General features: G+C 40.2%; 1 protein-coding gene across 6 annotated transcripts in view; it reads left to right on the top strand.

The window, feature by feature from the left end:
• Positions 1–16,628, top strand: part of LOC139761043 (5-hydroxytryptamine receptor-like) — a 421,987-nt gene that overhangs the window by 394,822 nt on the left and 10,537 nt on the right. The gene's annotated exons all lie outside the window — the stretch shown is intronic.

The following is a 16,628-nucleotide window of genomic DNA, read 5'->3' as shown; positions in this document are numbered from 1 at the left end:
GGAATGTAGATAGTAGTGAAGTTAGGACTGAGGATAGGAATGTGGATTAATCTATAGAGTATATATAAATCCCAGACCATCATCCATATAGATAGCTATATCAATATATATTCTTATAGCACAATGAAGCAGATTATTATTATTATTGTCAAGAGTCGTCTGCTCCACTATGTATGGAGACAGAATCAGGAAATTTCTGAAAAATTTCCATGAATTTTGTACCGGCTTCATGATTTAGAAGGAGATAAGTTCCGTGCTGGGTTCATTTGCATATTCGCTATTTGCATAATATTTCGGCCAGCATGCAAAGTATGGTCTCATTAACACTAAAAAAAAAAGAGTCACATATGAATTTTATCCTTTCTTGCTCATAGCATTTTAGCGAATGATCAAAACATTTTTTGCATGATATAATTTAGAAGATTTGTTAAAAACAGTTTTTCCTTTTGCTAATTAACTTTCTCTCTGTTATGCTATATATTCCTATATTTCTTTATTCGTTATCATTCTTATATTCCCTGTATTTTCTGTCTACATTTCCTATACTCCCCTATAGATTCCTTATAATTTCTCTATATTACCTATATTTCCTATCTTTCCCATTAGATTTCATAACCTACAATCATTTTTATACAATTTCTCAAAATACTTGTCAAAATTCTCAAACATCTCTTGATGAATAGCATCATTTCTTTATCATTCTTACTCCTTAACTGTGAATAGTTTACTCAGCCAACGCAGCCCACCACTTCCTTTTTATCAGTTCTAAATGAACACAAAATGTGCATACATCTCGCCTGTAGCAGATTACATGTCTCTGACACCATCAACAACCTCACTGTCTTGTCTCGCCCTTGTACCAAAATAACTTAGTAAATAAACATGAGTTTAGTAAATAAACATGAGTAGTAAATATGAGTTTAGTAAATAAACATGAACATGAGTTTAGTAAATAAACATGAGTTTGAAACACTATCTTAGATTACCCGGAACTTCCTATGTACGACCTATCTCACACTGTGTTCACTCAACTGAGGACGATGGAACGACCCTTGATGATGTTACGACCCTTAACTATGTAGTCGTGACCTGACCATTAAGAGTCATGTCAAAGGTCACGCTATCATGCAACGTACAATGGTCATTTGACGTGCTCAAGAATCGTACCGACGTGGTCAAGGGTTGTTTTCATTGTAGTCAGTAGTCGTACCGTCGTGCTCAAGGGTCGTACCGTCGTGTTTAAGGGTCGTACCGTCGTGTTCAAGGGTCGTACCGTCGTGTTCAAGGGTCGTACCGTCATGTTCAATGATCATTTCCGTCATACGTGATGGTTTGGAACGTAAACTACAGATCATAGACCAAGAGAGTATTATACCATCACACACACACACACACACACACACACACACACACACACACACACACACACACACCTAAGACGCCGTCCATGTTGGCAACCCTGACAACTTCAGCCGCTATCAGGCCGGTTCAGGGAGGAAACTTCAGTCATAATCTATCCTAAAAACTTCCTTAAATTTTCTGATCTTTGGCAGTTTGGTGGCTGGTGATAAGGAGTGTGTGGCAAATGTCTTGAAATATGACGTTGGTCCTTTCAAGTGTTTGTTAAGGGGATTATATATATATATATATATATATATATATATATATATATATATATATATATATATATATATATATATATATATATATATATATATATAATCCATCTCCTTTCCTGGAACATGAGAGGTACTTCCTCGAACATTCGCAACTTTAAGAATCTTTCTTATTCACTTCAATTTTTTTCCTTGCATCTTAGATGCAAAGATTGGGACATTTTCTTCCAATGTCAACTACTCTCAAAATTATATATATATATATATATATATATATATATATATATAGGGCTACAGGGGACATTAGAAGAAGGAAAAGAATAGGAGAAAGAAGAATAGGAAAGAGGTCAGAAAAAGAATAAGAAGAAGAAAATCAGAAGGAAGAGGAAGAAGATTGGGTGGGTGGTGGGTGGGGTGAGCAAGAGTCCAGGGGCACGCCAGACAGTGTGGCGGGACACGAAATCAGTGTACGAAAAATTTCCACTGCTGTCAAAGGGCAAGAGATAAGATAAGAGCGAGATGTTGCCCACCCAGACGGCGCCTGGCTGATAATGCAATCACCTGTCAACGTCATGTGAAGTGTGGCTCTTAAATGTGTGTTGGAGATGGTATGAGAGTCACCATCAGGAAGTGTTGGAGAGGACTGGGGGAGGAGGAGGGTGGTGCCTCTTGTGGTGGAGATGGTGTGAGAGTCACCGTCAGGAAGTGTTGGAGAGGACTGAGGGAGGAGCAGCAGGGTACCTCTTGTGGTGGAGATTGTGATATATATATATATATATATATATATATATATATATATATATATATATATATATATATGTATATATATATATATATATATATATATATAAATATCATACAAACCTCCAACAGCCAAGATCGAACATGGGACCCCTGTGCAAGAGGCAGGCATGCTAACCGCTAGGCTATGGGACTGTATAACTATATATACAGTCCCATAGCCTAGCGGTTAGCATGCCTGCCTCTTGCACAGGGGTCCCAGGTTCGATCCTGGCTGTTGGAGGTTTGTATGTTCTATGAAGGTGCGCGTTCATATACACTTTATTCGTATATATATATATATATATATATATGTATATATATATATATATATATATATATATATGTATATATATATATATATTGTTCGCTGATGATACAACGTTAGTGGCTGATTCGTGTGAGAAACTGCAGAAGCTGGTGACTGAGTTTGGTAAAGTGTCTGAAAGAAGAAAGCTGAGAGTAAATGTGAACAGGAGCAAGGTTATTATGTACAGTAGGGTTCAGGGACAAGCCAACTGGGAGGTAAGTTTGAATGGAGAAAAACTGGAGAAAGTGAAGTGTTTTAGATATCTGGGAGTGGATTTGGCAGCGGATGGAACCATGGAAGCGGAAATGAATCATAGGGTGGGGAGGGGGCGAAAGTTCTGGGAGCGTTGAAGAATGTGTGGAAGTCGAGAATATTATCTCGGAAAGCAAAAATGTGTATGTTTGAAGGAATGGTGGTTCCAACAATGTTATATGGTTGCGAGGCGTGGGCTATAGATACAGTTGTGCAGAGGAGGGTGGATGTGCTGGAAATGAGATGTTTGAGGACAATATGTGGTGTGAGGTGGTTGGATCGAGTAAGTAATGATAGGGTATGAGAGATGTGTGGTAATAAAAAGAGTGTGGTTGAGAGAGCAGAAGAGGGTGTTTTGAAATGGTTTGGTCACATGGAGAGAATGAGTGAGGAAAGATTGACCAAGAGGATATATGTGTCAGAGGTGGAGGGAACGAGGAGAAGTGAGAGACCAAATTGGAGGTGGAAAGATGGAGTGAAAAAGATTTTGAGTGATCGGGGCCTGAACATGCAGGAGGGTGAAAGGCGTGCAAGGAATAGAGTGAATTGGAACGATGTGGTATACCGGGGTCGACGTGCTGTCAATGGATTGAACCAGGGCATGTGAAGCGTCTGGGGTAAACCATGGAAAGTTGTGTGGAGCCTGGATGTGGAAAGGGAGCTGTGGTTTCGGTGCATTATTACATGAGAGCTAGAGACTGAGTGTGAACGAATGGGGCCTTTGTTGTCTTTTCCTAGCGCTACCTCGCACACATGAGGGAGGAGGGGGTTGTCATTTCATGTGTGGCGGGGTGGCGATGGGAATGAATAAAGGCAGACAGAGTGAATTATGTACATGTGTATATATGTATATGTCTTTGCGTGTATATATATGTATACGTTGAGATGTATAGGTATGTATATGTGCATGTGTGGACGTGTATGTATGCACATGTGTATGTGGGTGGGTTGGGCCATTCTTTCGCCTGTTTCCTTGCGCTACCTCGCTAATGCGGGTGAATATTGATAATAATAAATATATATATATATATATATATATATATATATATATATATATATATATATATATATATATATATATATATACACACACATATGTATATGCAAGTATCACTACTGGAAAGAGAATATAAACTGGGTGAGTACTTCCGTTGATTACATCCTCACACAGAGAGTGTAATAAACGGAAGTTCTCACTATTTTTATTTTCTTTTTCCAGTGATGGTTTTTGCATATATATCTTCACGGTGAAGTGATGGTCCTGAGCACATACACACACACACACACACACACACACACACACATATATATATATATATATATATATATATATATATATATATATATATATATATATATATATATATATATATATACGCTACCTCGCAAACGCGGGAGACAGCGACAAAGTATAATAAATAAAAAATAAATATAAATATATATATATATATATATATATATATATATATATATATATATATATATATATATATATATATATATATATATATATATGTGTGTGTTGTGTGTGTGTGTGTGTGTGTGTGTTTTCTCAAATTTCTAATTAAAGGAAACTCCTTTGTCCAAGTGAGAAATACTCATTAGCTTAGCCTCACGAGGAAGATATATATATTTGCAAGACACACACACACACACACACACACACACACACACACCCACACACACACACACACACACACACACACACACACACACACACACACAACAGATGCTGCCAAAACCATTCTTCCCTCACCTTAACAATGGATCTCCAGATCTTAACCTTAAAATAGCAAGGCAGGAGACACCCCACAACTCGATATTTTTTTTTGTACTGGATTTTCAGATGAAGTTCAGACGTTTTGATAGATAAAAGATAACACGAAACATTATAACATGTGATAACATATCAGATGGATCAATGTGTCACCTTAATATTGAATTTAATTCAAATGTTTTTTTCCTATAGCTCCAAGTTACCTTACAGTTACAGACTACGTTTTCATTACATATTCTAAAGCGTAAAGAAAATGAATCTTGGTATCAACAGTCATCTGAAATCAATCATTTCGAAGAGAATTTCTTACATTCAAGAAAACTCCGCACAAGATATTGTGTTTGTGGTTATTGTCTTCATCTTTGCCTCCGTCTCTCTGGCGACTTGGGAAAACGTGATTCAAAACTTGTGAGAAAATTGTGATCAAAGAGAAGACGAAGTGGGTTGGGAACTGGTTAACATAAAGCTGAGTCTTATTGATATACACACTACGCTACGTGTGGCACATACCAATAACTCACAGGATTTAACCAAGATATATATATATATATATATATATATATATATATATATATATATATATATATATATATATATATATATATATATATATTATCCCTGGGGATAGGGTAGAAGAATACTTGCCACGTATTCCTTGCGTGTCGTAGAAGGCGACTAAAAGGGGAGGGAGCTGAGGGGGGCTGGAAATCCTCCCCCTCTCGTTTTTTTTAATTTTCCAAAAGAAGGAACAGAGAAGGTGGCCAAGTGGGGATATTCCCTGAAAGGCTCAGTCCTCTGTTCTTAACGCTTTCTATAGGAATATAGAAGACCCAATGCCATATCTCTGGGGGATGTACGAGACACGGGAAGGCAAGACAATGCCATGTTATGTGCATGTGGAGCGTATGCATGGAGGCGTTGAGCCAGCATTGTATACATGCTGAAGGAAGCGAGTGTGATGCATGAATCCTTGCAGCAAGAGCCAGACATCAGACCTGCTGGAGCATCACATCCTTGTGATGTGAAATACTGGCTCGTTCCATCATCTCTCTCCTCCTCCTCCTCCTCCCACACTGACAAATGTTACCGTGGCCACAGAAGAGACGAATTGTCAACAGTTTCCCCTGGAAAAGTTTGGAACGTCACAGAAAATAGTTTGTTGACCAAGATCAGTCTGGCACAAGGGGAGTTATTGACACTTCATCAGCTGTTTTCTACCCTACAAGAATATTTGATCCAGAACCAACTGATAGAATACCACTGGCAGCAGCATTCAATTTCCATTTGTGACACATAAAAGAAATCTTGATTCTTAAGCTTCTACTTCTAGTACTTTAGAAACGTAGGCTATATCTCAACACACAAATATATTTGACTGTGCAACTTAAATCAGACATTCGGTTTATATAAAGTATTGATATCATTTCCTAACAAGCTAATTACGAAATTAATGGTTTTAAAACACATACAAGGCTCTTAGTGCGATATATATTTAAACATGTCAGCACTACAACTTAGCAATGAATGTGAGTTTGAACACAAACGAGTGATATGAGTTAATAAACTGATTACAAGAACTAATCATAAATAGGTTTTCCTGGCTATTACTAATATCTAAAGCCAAAATAAACAGTATTAGATAAAAATCAGTAAATTTATTTCTAGTGTACAATGTACTTAAAAGCTTGTTCGTACTCACTGAAACTACTCTGTACTACGAAATGTTTTGATAAACCATTTTTTTATGTACATAGCAAGGGTTCCAATATATTTCTTTTTTTCATTTTTCACCATTTCTTTCATAGAAGTTCACTATAGTGTGAGTCAGCCATGCGAAGAATGAATGTAAGAGCGATTGGTATGACAGAAAAGCATTTTCCTTTCCTACATAAAGGCCAGAACAACAAGGGTTACGGACATACAAGAGAAGGAAAACATTAAAAAGAATAAAGTATTTACCAATGGAATGTATTTTCATCCTAGTGTGTGTGTGTGTGTGTGTGTGTGTGTGTGTGGGTGTGTGTGTGTGTGTGTGTGTGTGTGTGTGTGTGTGTGTGTGTGTGTGTGGGTGTGTGTGTGTGTGTGTGTGAAGTCTACACTTAGCTTGGCAAGTACAAGATAATGGAAATAGTAAGAAATGTGTGTTATCTGTGAGAGCTGAAGATTACTAAACATATAAAGGATGAAAAAGATTTGATAAATTATATGTTGTGCACTATCCACTATACCATGATTATATATATATATATATATATATATATATATATATATATATATATATATATATATATATATATATATATATATATATATATATATATATATTCCTATGAGTCTACGGGGAAAATGAAACACGATAAGTTCCCAAGTGCACTTTCGTGTGATAATCACATCATCAGGGGAGACACAAGAGATAAATATAACAGTCAGTTGATATACAACGAAGACACGAAGCTAGGACGCCATTTGGACGCCATCCTAGATATATATATATATATATATATATATATATATATATATATATATATATATATATATATATATATATATATATATATTCCTATTTCGTGTGTAGTCTGCTTCCGAGGCTGCCTGCTGTTGCCTACCCCCTCCCCCCGTTTTCAATACTTTGAACAACATCAAATAGGATCAGCTTTGTAACTGCTGACAGCACAGTCACGGTCGCTAAGGTTCGTCAGTCTGTGTTCTGAAGCAAGAATGACTTTTGGGATCGAGTGTATTGCTGGAACACTGGGACGAAATTCTCTTGCCACATTTTGTACGTAAAACTAAAATGCCAGTCGAGTTTTTTTTTAAAGGAAAGGTGAGGGGGGGGAGAGGGGGGGTCCTCCAATTTTTTTTTTTTTCAAACACGTTTTAAGCACTTATCTTTCCTGCATCACCACCCATCACCACCACCATCACCACCACCCATCACCACCACCCATCACCACCACCCATCACCATCACCACCACCCATCACCACCAAATCATTATCATCTCCACTACCATCCTCCAATCATGCCAGACTCACCATGACACACATCTAACCACACAATCCCCACCATATGACCTCCAATGGTTCCACATCAGTAAAGTCCTTCCCCCAGACTGGTGGCTGTAGGAGGCCAGGTTGCGAATCCTACAGCAGCTATGGTGACCTCCCTCAAGTGAGAACACTAACAGCTCAGAGGATCAGCACTTCCTCCTCGCAAGAGAAGCAATTTGACATTTTGATTTTTTATCTCCATTCTCTTGGGCGATGCTGTAACATGAAGTATATTGTGTTGTTAATTTTGATATGAACACACCTAACGAGGCTGAACCATCGTTAGCACACTTTACTGTGCCTTACTTCGTCAAGGTCCCTACCATATGAAAGTTACCCACCTTTCCCTGCTACCTGGTGAAGTGCAGCCTTAAACAATTAAGATCCCCTTAATGGTGTTTTATATATATATATATATATATATATATATATATATATATATATATATATATATATATATATATATATATATATATATATATATATAAACAGAGAAGAGGTAGTAAAAGCTTTGCGGAAGATGAAAGCCGGCAAGGCAGCAGGTTTGGATGGTATTGCAGTGGAATTTATTAAAAAAGGGGGTGACTGTATTATTGACTGGTTGGTAAGGTTATTTAATGTATGTATGACTCATGGTGAGGTGCCTGAGGATTGGCGGAATGCATGCATAGTGCCATTGTACAAAGGCAAAGGAGATAAGAGTGAGTGCTCAAATTACAGAGGTATAAGTTTGTTGAGTATTCCTGGTAAATTATATGGGAGGGTATTGATTGAGAGGGTGAAGGCATGTACAGAGCATCAGATTGGGGAAGAGCAGTGTGGTTTCAGAAGTGGTAGAGGATGTGTGGATCAGGTGTTTGCTTTGAAGAATGTATGTGAGAAATACTTAGAAAAGCAAATGGATTTGTATGTAGCATTTATGGATCTGGAGAAGGCATATGATAGAGTTGATAGAGATGCTCTGTGGAAGGTATTAAGAATATATGGTGTGGGAGGCAAGTTGTTAGAAGCAGTGAAAAGTTTTTATCGAGGATGTAAGGCATGTGTACGTGAAGGAAGAGAGGAAAGTGATTGGTTCTCAGTGAATGTAGGTTTGCGGCAGGGGTGTGTGATGTCTCCATGGTTGTTTAATTTGTTTATGGATGGGGTTGTTAGGGATGTGAATGCAAGAGTTTTGGAAAGAGGGGCAAGTATGAAGTCTGTTGGGGATGAGAGAGCTTGGGAAGTGAGTCAGTTGTTGTTCGCTGATGATACAGCGCTGGTGGCTGATTCATGTGAGAAACTGCAGAAGCTGGTGACTGAGTTTGGTAAAGTGTGTGAAAGAAGAAAGTTGAGTAAATGTGAATAAGATCAAGGTAATTAGGTACAGTAGGGTTGAGGGTCAAGTCAATTGGGAGGTAAGTTTGAATGGAGAAAAACTGGAAGTAAAGTGTTTTAGATATCTGGGAGTGGATCTGGCAACGGATGGAACCATGGAAGCGGAAGTGGATCATAGGGTGGGGGAGGGGGCGAAAATCCTGGGAGCCTTGAAGAATGTGTGGAAGTCGAGAACATTATCTCGGAAAGCAAAAATGGGTATGTTTGAAGGAATAGTGGTTCCAACAATGTTGTATGGTTGCGAGGCGTGGGCTATGGATAGAGTTGTGCGCAGGAGGATGGATGTGCTGGAAATGAGATGTTTGAGGACAATGTGTGGTGTGAGGTGGTTTGATCGAGTAAGTAACGTAAGGGTAAGAGAGATGTGTGGAAATAAAAAGAGCGTGGTTGAGAGAGCAGAAGAGGGTGTTTTGAAATGGTTTGGGCACATGGAGAGAATGAGTGAGGAAAGATTGACCAAGAGGATATATGTGTCGGAGGTGGAGGGAACGAGGAGAAGTGGGAGACCAAATTGGAGGTGGAAAGATGGAGTGAAAAAGATTTTGTTTGATCGGGGCCTGAACATGCAGGAGGGTGAAAGGAGGGCAAGGAATAGAGTGAATTGGATCGATGCGGTATACCGGGGTTGACGTGCTGTCAGTGGATTGAATCAGGGCATGTGAAGCGTCTGGGGTAAACCATGGAAAGCTGTGTAGGTATGTATATTTGCGTGTGTGGACGTATGTATATACATGTGTATGTGGGTGGGTTGGGCCATTTCTTTCGTCTGTTTCCTTGCGCTACCTCGCAAACGCGGGAGACAGCGACAAAGCAAAAAAAAAAAAAAGAAATATATATATATATATATATATATATATATATATATATATATATATATATATATTATTTATATCTATTTTGCTTTGTCGCTGTCTCCCGCGTCGCGAGGTAGCGCAAGGAAACAGACGGAAGAATGGCCCAACCCACCCCCATACACATGCATATACATACACGTCCACACACGCAAATATACATACCTATACATCTCAATGTACACATATTTATACACACACAGACATATTCATATATACACATGTACATAATTCATACTGTCTGCCTTTATTTGTTCCCATCGCCACCTCGCCACACATGGAATAACAACCCCCTCCCCCATCATGTGTGCGAGGTAGCGCTAGGAAAGACACCAAAGGCCCCATTCGTTCACACTCAGTCTCTAGCTGTCATGTAATAATGCACCGAAACCACAGCTCCCTTTCCACATCCAGGCCCCACCTAACTTTCCATGGTTTACCCCAGACGCTTCACATGCCCTGGTTCAATCCATTGACAGCACGTCGCCCCCGGTATACCACATCGTTCCAATTCACTCTATTCCTTGCACGCCTTTCACCCTCCTGCATGATCAGGCCCCGATCACTCAAAATCTTTTTCACTCCATCTTTCCACCTCCAATATATATATATATATGAGAGTATGAGGATAGTCCACTTATGTATCTGCTGAAAGTGATGAAAGGCCACGGTGGATCCTGGGCTCTCTCTCTCTCTCTCTCTGTCTCTTTCTGTCTGTCTGTCTCTCTCTCTCTCTCTCTCTCTCTCTCTCTCTCTCTCTCTCTCTCTCTCTCTCTCTCTCTCTCTCTCTCTTTGTTGAATTTTTCTCTTCCGGTTTACCTGATGTCTCAGTTTGTATCGCAATTGTCTTACTACTTCGTTTATCTCCAGATTCGTATCATTTCATATGTTTTCACTTGGTATCATTTCATCATTACCTGTGTTACTGTTTTTTCCAGCAATTCGCTACAAGGACTGTCTTCTCGTAAGTTAAGAATATAACAAAGTCAATATCTGTATTTCTTAAATACTTGGTGATAAATTCTGTGTTTTGTACCGTAAATCTGTTATTGGTTTTCCCTGAATGATACATTTTCGTATTGACCTTTGACCTGATGCTATGAAAGTTTTCACACTTAATCATGTTCATTACGCTGCAGGTAATTAGAGGCTTTTAAGAGCCCATTAACCTGCAGAAAGATGAAAGTAATGACGTTTTTTTGTATTTGGGTATAATTGCCAGAGCTTATTTGTCGTATATTGAAAACAAAACGCAACTTAACAGTTAAAAACGTCCAGTTTGGATCCACATTTCTGTTTATCAATACGAATTTGATATTCATAATTTGCATAAGATGCCAAAACATTTTGTAAAATATCGCTTAAGTGCAAGTAAGTGTTGAGGTTTGATAAATAATGATAACTAATTTCTATCCTCATTATCTTAGTAGTATGAGTGTATGTGTTGTGTTTCTCTGGTTCACTGTCTTGCCGTAGAGGGAGCTGCACAAAAGGATATGAATTAGATACATAAATTAAAAGTATACAACGAGAGGAATGCGATCACATGACTCAAATTGATTTTGAGGTAGGCATTAATATAAAACACTGACTGATACATAAAAATCTGTTTCTTGTCACATCTGTACAGATACGCAAGTATAATTTGCTTTTCATGTAAGGAATTATAAATAAAAGTTCTTTTAAAGACCAGGTGTCTTACATAGAGCATAGAACAGGCTAAATGTGACAGAGAATCGAGAAAAGAACTGAAAAAAAAACCTTCCTATTTAAACGGTAAATATTACATAGGTCATAAGATGGTACACAGTTCCAAAGCTTAGAGGTGTAAGGAAAGACACAAAACATCACAACAGCCTATTGACTATAGAGTTGATAATGACCACACAATCATCATGTGATGTAGTATGTATTTATATATATATGTATACAAAACTTTATATATTCCTTGGTGTTGGAGGACCACCAGTGGAGACAACACTTCACCATTTTCCGGACACATCTCAAGCGTGTAACGTTGGACGGCCGGATACTGTGAGACTTTTCTGTAATTACCAGAAAAACTTCACATCCAGACGAGCCAGCCATCTTTACTTGATGAGATTGGCAACGCTTCTCTCTCTCTCTCTCTCTCTCTCTCTCTCTCTCTCTCTCTCTCTCTCTCTCTCTCTCTCTCTCTCTCTCTCTCTCTCTCTCATAAGATCTATTCATCTACCGTCAATGTAAGGCCTACACAACATTTTCTTTCGTTCTTAAACAATTAACTACAGACTTGTTCCTCAAATTTTCATCCTTCCTTCTACATTTATGTTTACAACATCATTTTCTACAACTGCTGGGTATCGGAAGATGATACTGGTTGTACATGTTATACATGATGGTTGTATATTTTATACATGATGGTTGTACATGTTATACATGATGGTTGTACATGTCTGATAATATCTACAACATCTGTCTCACAAGTTATAATACATCACTATCTACAACATTGGATTCATCATCTACATGTGATCAACATCTTCATCATCTGATGCATCACATATCAACCATTTTTCTTTAGAAAAATCTGACGAGAAATTCCCGAGTACTTGATAAAGTATAATACTTTGTGTTTCATCTTCAGAACAGAAGCATTGCTGACTTGTTCATTGAATGAATGAATATCATTTATCCGGTGAATGACTCGCCATTCATGCAGGAACAGAATTAGAATGTGTAACAAACACTGGAGGAGCGAAGTGCATTGAATGAAATGTACACACACGATCATTGACCCAGAACTACATTCCCGTTTTCTTATATTAACTTCAGTCTGTGTACTCACTGCATGTGTACTTACGTTGTATCATTACAGAGCACTTACGTAGGAGTACTTACGAGGTCACTGTGTCAAAAGGCAGGTCGTCTGGCACACACCGTCAACCGCTGGAAATGATAGGTCAACGAGAAATGATAGGTCTACGAATATATGGTCAGGTTACGTGTTGTTAAATGTTATGTGTGAGATAAAGAGACTGTGTGTTTGTGTATTGAAAGGCAAGTGTGGGAGAGACAGAGAAAAGACACAGTGATCGAGGCTAAAGGAGATAGAGAGACAGAGAAACAATATTTATCCCAAAACTTCTCAGAGAAATTGTAGATATCTAAATGTACTACAGGAAGATGTGTACCATCCTCAATGTAGTTACACACAGTTGACCAGCAGGTTGTGAGAAGGTAACCAAATACTTTCTATAATAATTGATAATATATTTAAGACCAGCCAGCACCTTGGTGAGGTTATAAATAACCAATAATTGTCTATCATACTCAGACTGCCTCCCATGCTAAATATAACCTAAGCTGACGATGTCAGTATATTTCTAATTTAGAAAATAAAAATATTATTTTAAACAGTCGTATCGCCATCACAGCCTGAGGAGGAGGGTTCAATACAACGCCTTCAGGAAGGTAATTAAAGTTGATGGTGTAAATCATTCAGCCCCTGGCCAACGTCCATTTCAATTTGGCCGGTGGGAGGAGAGGGGAGAGAGAGAGAGAGAGAGAGAGAGAGAGAGAGAGAGAGAGAGAGAGAGAGAGAGAGAGAGAGAGAGAGCTAGGACGTCAAAAAGAAACGTGAAATGTCAGACACAGAGAAGGGAAAAAGGAAAGAAAAAGAAAGATAGAAAAATGTAAACCTACGACTAGTAGTGAACCAGCTCCCCACCTTCGCCCATCTCACTGGAAGGACTGTGGAGGAGGGGGGGGGGATGATATTGCCCACAATGTGCCCCAGCTGCTCATTATACCATGGTTATCCTGGACCTGCCTCTCCCTCACTCTCTCCCTCATGGTCACACGGTCGACTGGTGTGTAGGGCTCCATGACGTCTCCCTCCCTCCCTCCCCCTGTCCCTCCCTCCCTCCCTCCCTCCCTCACTCACTCACTCACTCACTCCCTCCCTCCCTCCCTCCCTCCCTCCCTCCCTCCCTCCCTCCCTCACTCCCTCCCTCCCTGAGTCGGACTTCCACCCGACAACTGCCAAGCTATTCATTCGCTGGACCCATCTGGTCCTCACCCAGCGCTATGCACTCTCTCTCTCTCTCTCTCTCTCACTCTCCCATGCACTCTCACTCTCACACGCACTCTTACACTCTCCCATGATTGTAATACGCTACCATGCACTCTCACACTCTCCCATGCACTCTTACACTCTCCCATGCACTCTCACACTCTCCCATGCACTCTTACACTCTCTCATGCACTCTTACACTCTCCCATGCACTCTTACACTCTCTCATGCACTCTCTCACTCTTCCATGCACTCTCACACCCGAACCTGAAACCCCCCCCCTCTCTCTCTCTCTCTCTCTCTCTCTCTCTCTCTCTCTCTCTCTCTCTCTCTCTCTCTCTCTCTCTCTCTCACCCGTCAACTCTCATCCACTTAACTTACTTCAACAGACCTCACTCACCACCTCTCACTACCTACCCCCCCCTCTCTCTCTCTCCCTCCCCTCCCCTCTCCCTCCCCTCCCCGACTCTCACTTACCCCTCTCTCTCTTTCACTCCCTCCCCTCCCCCACTCTCACTACATCTCCTCTCCCATCCTTCTCTCCACTCTCACTGCCTCTCTCTCTCTCTCTCTCTCTCTCTCTCTCTCTCTCTCTCTCTCTCTCTCTCTCTCTCTCTCTCTCTCTCTCTCTCTCTCTCTCACCTCAGCAGAGGGCTTGACCTCTCTCGTCTCGTCGTTAACCCTACTGATCGTTAACCCTGCTGATCGTTAACCCTGCTGATCGTTAACCTCCCTCATCCGCCCGGCCTGGCATCGTCCAACGTTAAGTTTCGTTAACTTAGTCTGAAGTTCTTCACGTCGCGAACTTCTCCTCAGTCCTCGTGTATAACGAACACCCACAATACCTCGATACAACGACCACCTCACTAGAACACCCTCAGTAAAACGAGCTGTCCGAGGCTCTGCTAACACTAGATACAACGGCTGTTTCCAGGCCTTGACGACCTTATTAAACGACCATCTTGATACAACGACCAGTCAGCCAGAAACTCGTATAAGAGATGTTCCAGAATCAGGCTGAGAGACAGTGCTATAATTCATAATTAACCGATCGTTTAGGGCGTGTTTCATGTGTCTACCTCAGGTAGAATGTTCTCTAACCTAACCTTCCACAAGTCTTTATATCCACCTTGTGAAGGGAAGGCCAAGCCACTACCAGACCTCCATCACCAGACGTAAGCTTCCAGGAGACTCCAGGTCTGCCAGCTGTGGGGGCCAGGTCCAGGACTACCAACTGTGGTGGCCAGGTCCAGGTCTGCCAGCTGTGGTGGCAACGTCCACGACTGCCAGCTGTGGTAGTTACGTCCACGACTGCCAGCTGTGGTAGTTACGTCCACGACTGCCAGCTGTGGTGGCTACGTCCACGACTGCCAGCTGTGGTAGTTACGTCCACGACTGCCAGCTGTGGTGGCTACGTCCACGACTGCCAGCTGTGGTGGCTACGTCCACGACTGCCAGCTGTGGTGGCCACATCCAGGTGTGCCAGCTGCGATGGTTACGTCCAGGTCTACCAGTTGTGGTGGCCAGGTCCAGGTCTGCCAGCTGCGATGGTTACGTCCAGGTCTACCAGCTGTGGTGGCCAGGTCCAGGTCTGCCAGCTGTGGTGGCCAGGTCCAGCCAGCACCAATACGTTTCATCATTTGACTTCATTACACCTGAGTGGAAAGATGTCATCTCACAGATGGTCTCACTCCCCATTATGTTAATAGGTTCTTCCCTGGGAATTGGTTGAGCTGGCCAGCTGTGGCCTTCCATATGCCCTAAACTCAGGATCTTATTTTGTTCCATCTCGTCCTCATTCAATCATGCCAATTGAACCCAGGAACGTAGAAGCATTCCCAGCTTGTTGAGCTGTAAAATGGGTCACCTGTAATGGGGTGGCTATAAGAGGAAGCTGGAAGGCAGTAATGGATTGCCTGGTAGGTAGTAATGGGGTGCTAACAAGTTAAGGGTCTAATGCCTGGTTGTAATTGTGACGTTATCCAGTTCTAATGGGATAATTATGGAATCAATAGAAAGGTTATAATTGGGTAGATGAAATATGATGATTTTAATAGATGACTCTAAGGCTATTATATATATATATATATATATATATATATATATATATATATATATATATATATATATATATATATATATATATATATATATTGGAAAGGATCACAATTTTGTGCTTGATCAAGATATTCCTATAAGTCCACGGGGAAAATGAAACACGATAAGTTCCCAAGTGCACTTTCGTGTAATAATCACATCATCAGGGGAGACACAAGAGAGAAATATAAGTCAGTTGATATACAACGAAGAGACGAAGCTAGGACGCCATTTGGTAAACATGTTTACCAAATGGCGTCCTAGCTTCGTCTCTTCGTTGTATATCAACTGACTTATATTTCTCTCTTGTGTCTCCCCTGATGATGTGATTATTACGCGAAAGTGCACTTGGGAACTTATCGTGTTTCATTTTCCCCGTGGACTCATAGGAATACGTACATATATATATATATATATATATATATATATATATATATATATATATATATATATATATATATATAT

This window comes from Panulirus ornatus, chromosome 39 (genome assembly GCF_036320965.1).
Source record: "Panulirus ornatus isolate Po-2019 chromosome 39, ASM3632096v1, whole genome shotgun sequence".
Taxonomy (NCBI): domain Eukaryota; kingdom Metazoa; phylum Arthropoda; class Malacostraca; order Decapoda; family Palinuridae; genus Panulirus; species Panulirus ornatus.
Note: the sequence above shows the minus strand (reverse complement) of the source record. Positions and strands in the feature narration are given on the sequence as shown.